The sequence below is a fragment of the Dermacentor andersoni genome, chromosome 1 (assembly GCF_023375885.2).
Source record: "Dermacentor andersoni chromosome 1, qqDerAnde1_hic_scaffold, whole genome shotgun sequence".
Classification (NCBI taxonomy): Eukaryota; Metazoa; Arthropoda; class Arachnida; order Ixodida; family Ixodidae; genus Dermacentor; species Dermacentor andersoni.
The window spans coordinates 278,936,276-278,943,344 of NC_092814.1; positions in this window are offsets into that span (position 1 = coordinate 278,936,276).

Genomic DNA, 7,069 nt, shown 5'->3' on the forward strand with positions numbered 1-7,069 from the left:
ACCATGCCAGGCGTCAACTGTACCTGTGAGGCGCGGATTAGCTATAGATAGCGTGTGCGCAGCTGCACCACCTTGCGCGGGTGATAACGGTGAAATGCTTGCATTAGTGCAGCCGCTTTACCACTGCGTTACTTCTCCGGCCGCGATGCCACCTGCGTATGACGCTAAACTGCGCGTTACCGCTTAACGTTACCATTCCCAAAAGGTGTCAGCTAATCCACGTCGCGCATGCGCAGGTGCTATCTGACCAGGGAGGTAACAGTAAGTGCCGAGCGGTAACGACTCTTATTCGACCATGTGTAATGCTATATAGGGTGTCTTTTTTTTTTTTTTTTTTTGCTGCACCAATTTCTTTTAAAATTGCCTATGGCAGATAGCACAATTCTAACCCTTGATCTAAATTACTCGATGAGGCGGTCATTACCTCTACGAGAAATCAAAATGTTCGATTGAATAAATAACGTAATTACGTTAATTACCTTTTAAATAATTACATTACGCCATTTCAATCTGCGAATTTTAGCCGCTGAGTTCGCACGGCGTATCCACTTGGAACGAATTCTCTGGACAGCACCAGTTCCGAGATATTAATTTTCAAACTGTCCGTCGAAATGCATTAACGTTCCAGTTACTTCTTAAAGAAAATGCTGTTTTATGCAGTGAAGCACAAAAGTAACGGCAAGTTATCAACGAAAGGCCTCCGTGCTGGAAGTTATTCGCTCATGTCAGCACCCGCACGCGAGTGCCGTTCTTGGCATTTCACTTTTCTTCCTCAAGAAGCTAAAAATAAAATCAAGACAACCGACAAACACACATACATAATGTGGCCGCAAATAGATAGTGAAGCATTGAGCCGCACCCAGACCACGTGGACCACCGCTTGCGCCCGTGGACATGTAAAAAAAGCGTTGGCAGCAGATTTTCGCACGTTTCAAACAGTGATACTTCGAGGGCCGCCCCTTCCTTTTATGCGCCTTTGGACTCGTCGAAACAGTCGGCAATTCGAAGCTGGCAAATAAGACGACCGGCTCTGCCTTTCCAGCATGTGCAGGGAGCGAAGCGAGTTTTCTAGGCGGTGCCTATTCTACGCCACAGCGCGCCATATGTGATCGAGTAAAAGGCGGAAAGCAAAAAATTCATCGGCCCGCGGTCGCTGCGCGTGAAAATCGAGGGCGAACAAGGGCGTGACCTTCGACCAGAGAGAGGAAGCGCTTCGGCGGCCCGGCGGCTCCAAGCTTTTGTTCTCCCGATCGCGAGAGAATCTCAAACTGCCCCGCGCGCGCTGCGCCAGCTGTAGCGTGACTCACATGGCTGCTAGCCTTGGTCACTCGACTTCCATTACCTGGTGACTAATTCGCAGTGGCAATATAATAGGAGCTATGTGTAGCCCTTTCACTTTCTTTCTGTATTATTTTTTTACGTTTGAGTTGTATACTCGTTGGAATGAGCCCTGGTTGTTTTCCGCGGCTAATGCAATGCGCACAATGGACGAGAACGCAAGCGAAAAGGGAATCGCAGCTGCACGGGCCCGATAGATAGCCGCTCTAAAGCGGTGCGCATGAGACGCACACTTCGCAGAGCATTGCAACAGGCACGCGCGTGCTTATTACGTTGCGACTTGCGCGTACATGCGCGGAGATAGAGATAGGGTGGATTATAGGGTGGTCTGCTGTACCCCGCTTGTTTTGCAATAACAACGACAACAACAACATTTTTTGTCTCAACATTTTCGGTTTTATCTGGAAGAATCAGGGGTGCCCATAAAAAAAAAAAAAAAAAAAAGACATTTAGAGGTTTTGATTACTGGGTTACATTGCCGTATCCATCCATTAAATATATAGCTATACAGGTCTGGCCCGGTCATCTCTACTCTGTGCCGTTACTGTGAGGAAATATAATCTATTGAGCGCCATTTTTAAATCAGTCGACTGATTGCTGTTTAAAGAAAAAAAGGCGCCTTGAAACTCTGCTTCGGAAACTCGGTCTGAATTGAAGTGTTTTAGGTATACAGCTTTCTCTTGAGGTGTCGGCACTAGTTTTTTTTGCGGCAGGGGTGTGGTTGACGCTGTTTGTGAGCTCCTTCAAGCTAAAAGACGTTTGCCGTGTTAATTACAACTTAATTTTTTTATTGTCGCTATTGTATCTTTTTCAGAATATTACCGTTCTCAGGCCCCGTCGGCGAAAGCTCTGCAGGACTATAAATAAAGTTGTTACCAACCGAAGTCGTTCAGTGAATCGTCTTTGTCTTTTAAATGTAATTGTCCATTCATCTGGCATGACTACTCAATTACACTCTGTTCATTTCCCCGTTTTGCCATCCTATCTCTTTGTTTCATCCTTATATAGTTAATTTAGTGATTACTGTTTGTGAACTTCCACAAACCACCCGATTCCTGGCCCATCTGCCATTGTGGGTAAGTGTCATGTTTAAGTATCATGCATCATCATCATCACCATTTGGAGAATTTCCTGTTATTTATTTCGCCACGTCTTATATATTTCTCAAAGTTGTTTTTATGTTCTTGATCCCGATACTACTTGTCCGATTCTTGCCCGATTACCCAGTGTGTGCTGCGCCATTTCTCTGAGGATTAACCGACAACCCTCCGTGGAAATCAGTGGCGAGAAAGTGTGACAATGGAACAGGATTTCAAGGAATCGGGCGCCGAATTCACGAAGCTTTCCGTTTGTAAGAACGGTTTATCATTAACCCCGCTACGACGGCATGACTGCGCCTGCTCTTACGAATCGCACTGTAGCGTACGATCTGCGTAAGCTTGCGAATACGGGCCCCGAAGGTGGATGCGTGGCGGTCCCCAACTTAGTCCGGCTAACACTGCGAGACGGGCGCAACCCAAATGCAAGCACTTTTTCGCAGGTGGTGTATAGCCAGTCTCAGACAGTGAGAAAAAAAAAAAGGCAGCCAGGTGTGTTGTGGAAAGGGGAAAAGTAAAAAAAAAATTATGGAGATCCCACGCACTGTGAGAATCGATGTAAGCAAAGATTTATGTGCTGTTGGCATTCATTGACGATATTTGGCGGTGATGTTGACGGCCTACGAGAGTCGTGATGTGATGTTAAATGTTACCTTGCGTGCACCACGTGTGTTTGTCTACGTAGTACAGAAAACACACACTGAGACAGGTTAGCTCGGGGCGTTGTTGTGCTCCATTGTTCGTAGCCTGCAAGAAAGTCAATACTGCCATTCCCTCACACGGGCGCGTCGCATTGTGGCTGAAATGTTGGTTTGCTGGACAGCCGCTTGCGTGTTGTCTTGACGCTGTGGCGCAATTTAGTGCGGCGTTGCGCTTGCGCGCCCTGCAGTCAGTTGTCCGCATGTACAAACTTGCACGGTGTGTTTATTTTTCAGAAATAGCAGAAGCGTGCCATATAATACCTTGAACTAAAATGTTTACAGTTTGTCCGCAACTGTCGCTATAGTAGTAGCGTTTTTTTCTTTTTTTTTTTGAAGAGACCCCAACCGATGCATGCTTTCGACGGCGCCTTCCCTTTATCCTGCGATCATACATGCATGCATACCATGTATACAAGCTACCACGAGTAAAGAGTGGCTATTATTCACCCGTTTCGCTAGGGCGCTGGCTTTAGGTATTCTCTGTCTGCTCTTTCTACCACATACGTATACGATCTCACGCCTGGGCTGTTGTTGCATGTGAGTACAAAAGTAAGCGCTGCAGCTTCTGCAATGATTTTGTGGGGTGCTAACGCGTAATTCCAGCCGTCCATAGGGCATTGTGTCGATGGCCAGGGAATTCCAGAAGGCATTGTGACAACGACTAGAGAACTCCAGACTCCAGAGGGCATTGTGGCGACGCCCTCGAAGTTATCGCTAGAAACGGCTCACAGACGTCTCTCCCGCGTCCCTACCACGTGTACCCGGCGACAAAATATTGCGGGGCATGAGACCTGAGAAAAAGCTGAATATCTCCGCAACCTCACAACGCAGTCTGGTATTTGCATTTCAGGCCTCTACTAGAATGTGCTAACAACATTGCCGTATACCGTTTTACTGGCTGCTAGGGAATTGAACGTTTTCGGAGATCCCGTGGTCCGTAAAATTTTGCCGCCGGATGTACATTATACAGTTATCAACCACCCTCCGACACGGCGTGCAAGACAGCGACAGCAGCAGCAGCAGCAGCAGTAGTAGAAAAGTATAGGGAAGAGGCAAAGAAAGCGTCGCTTTAAAAAGCTTTGAAAGAAAGACAAGATCAGATGTGCATAATAAGACCGGCGGAGAAAAACAAGCAGTTCCCGTTTTGAAACAGTGGTGGCTCGAAAAGCGCTGTTTCAGACAGCAATAACACAAGTGACGTCTTTATATATAGCTTATGTGCGTCGCACATGTTGCAAAGATGTTCGATGTACATTGTATACGCGTTTGCAACAGCGTCAGCGCGACAGCCTTCAAGCTGCAGGCTCCGAGCGCATTGCAGGCACCTGCTGTTCCCTTCTATGTATTGGAGACCTTTCGAGTCTCGCACGCAGCTGACTTCGCTACGGGCGTCTCAGTGCAGTGCAGGCGCGCGAGCTGCGCTTCTAACGAGGCGGCACCTCAGAGGCGGAAGGCCAAGTGCAACGTCACCGATCTCCAGCCTCGCATGGAAAGGGGGGCGCGTAGTAGCTCCCATCCACCTGCGAGGACTGCACAGCGGCGACAGCGGACGACGTGTTCACCTGCGCGCGCAGAGGCCCATTTCGTTGCAGGTCGTTAGCCTAGCTGAGAAAGCAACGGCGGGGCTGGTCGGCATAAACAACATATGAGCATAAACACCCGTATCGGTAACCTTTAAGCTGAGTGGAACTGAGCGCGGCAGCGTGCTCATTGTATACGAACGACGCAGGACTCAACGCGATATGCACGCGCGTACCCTCGACTGGCATTTATAGTATACACTCTGTGCCAAAAGTACAGAGTCCACTTGGCGTCTGTGAGCAAAACTGTTTTCCAGCCTTGCAGAAGTATTGCAAGTAAGCGGGTTTTGTCACACGTCATTTTATGCCAGGCATCCCTGGTGCGCGGAATTCCTTTCTTTTTTTTTTGGGGGGGGGGGAGGGGGGGGACGTGCCCGCTGTTTCTAACACCGGCCACGCCCTCGGTCATTACACTGTGCATTATGAATCATGGTTGTATTGAAAGCAGAAATGGAGTATTGGGGCAAATAAGCAGTTTCTTCACACATTGAGAACTTTTCGGAACATAGGCGGGCATACATTATATATGACTTTAACAGAGGGGCAGTTAGCATTTGTGTATACCGTCGAGGCTGAATCAGAAAGCGTGTCGTCTGCGGCCGACGGCAGAGCGAAAAAAAAAAAAAAAGTTTTTTTCTTCTCTAATTTGAACGTCCGCGGCCGACGGTACTAATATGCATTGCGACGAAGCGTATTCAGAATTAATCCGAAGGCACAGGTGCAGCGTCCATTAGTAGTACTCAAGCAGTATCTCAGTATCCCTTCTGAATCGTAGTTTACTGTATGGCTCCATGAGTGACGCAGCGCGCTCTCCTGTACGCAACTTCCCGTGGATATTTTGTCCGCAGCGATGAAAGTTGTCGCATTTTTCGCTTAAGTGTTATGTTTGATCATGCACAGATGTATGTCAAAACTATTTAAAAAAATGAATTTGCGAACAGTGACTATAAGGTTGTAGGATCGAATTGAATAGGGCGATATTGGATTCGTTATTCGAAAGTTTCGAATATTTGCACACCCTTATAGCTCTCAGCAATTAAAGGCTGCATATTCAGCTGCGGATGGCACCTGCGAAGGAGATGTTACATAGTTTACTCCCTTATGAGAGTAACTTATACTCCCCTCATGAATGCATGCAGTTCTTAGGGAGTACGAAAGAGGTCAAACGTGGCGATATGGTAACCGCAGACCACACAAGTACCGATAACCACGCTACATAGAACTTATTTTTTACAGTGAAGGAACGCATTGCAGACGGAGGGAGAGAGTAAAAAAGAAAATAAATGGGGGGGAGGCAAATAAATATCGACCACAGCTAAGCAGTAACAATGGCGCTTTGCCAGTTTGGGTGGATGACATTTCACACTATAGTGTACTAGAATAACGTAATTATTCTAGTTCGCTATATTTCACACTATAGCGCATGCCAGCAAGCCCCCGATCACCGCTCGGCATCCCGTGCCGAAGTATGCGCGACAAAAAAACCGGTGGGAGGCGAGACAACGAAACGGGTCAGGGTTGTGCTGCACGGCGAACATGCCGTCGCGGAGTCCTCACCACCTCACCACCGCCGTGCACCCCCCCTCCCCCTTCGGAACTCTTCTTTCGGGCGCGTTCTACGCTGGGCGCCCAGGAGAGCGCATTATAATGGGGGAATAATTTTGGCTCGCTTCCGCAGGAAAGAGGTGAGCGCGCCGGAAGCGGCACCGCGTCGCAGAGGCCGCCGTGTGTCACACACCGGGGGCGGTGCTCCTGCCGGGGAAGCGCGCCAGCGGGCGCAGGATGAGAAGCGTTGCGCGCAACGGGAGGCCCTCGGAACGCGACAAAGCAGCGCGCGCAGTTCACGGTCTCGCGCGACGGTAGCCGAAGGGAGCTGCAGAGCACGAACCGTGTACAGGCTGGCACATGCGAGCGTTTCTAGCCCCTCAAAAGAAAGAAGCAAATCGCGCGACGCGGCGAAAGTGATAACGGCGAAGATTGCATTGTAGCGTGTGAAGTGGGTGTTAGCAGAGCGGCAATCGGGTAGCATGTGATTCTGCACGTCGGTATTTGCAGCGGACACAGTGGCGCCGGCGAGATCTGCCGCAACTCATCGGTCGCAGCTATTTGTACGCCCATTTTATGGTGGTTCTCCCGTATTCTGCTCTGCACAATATTCTATCATTCTGTAAACCAAACGAGTTTCTTAAACATGTACACGCACGTACGTACGTACGCACGTGCACACACACACACACACACACACACACACACACACACACACACACACACACACACACACACACACACACACACACACACACACACACACACACACACACACACACACACACACACACACACACACACGCGC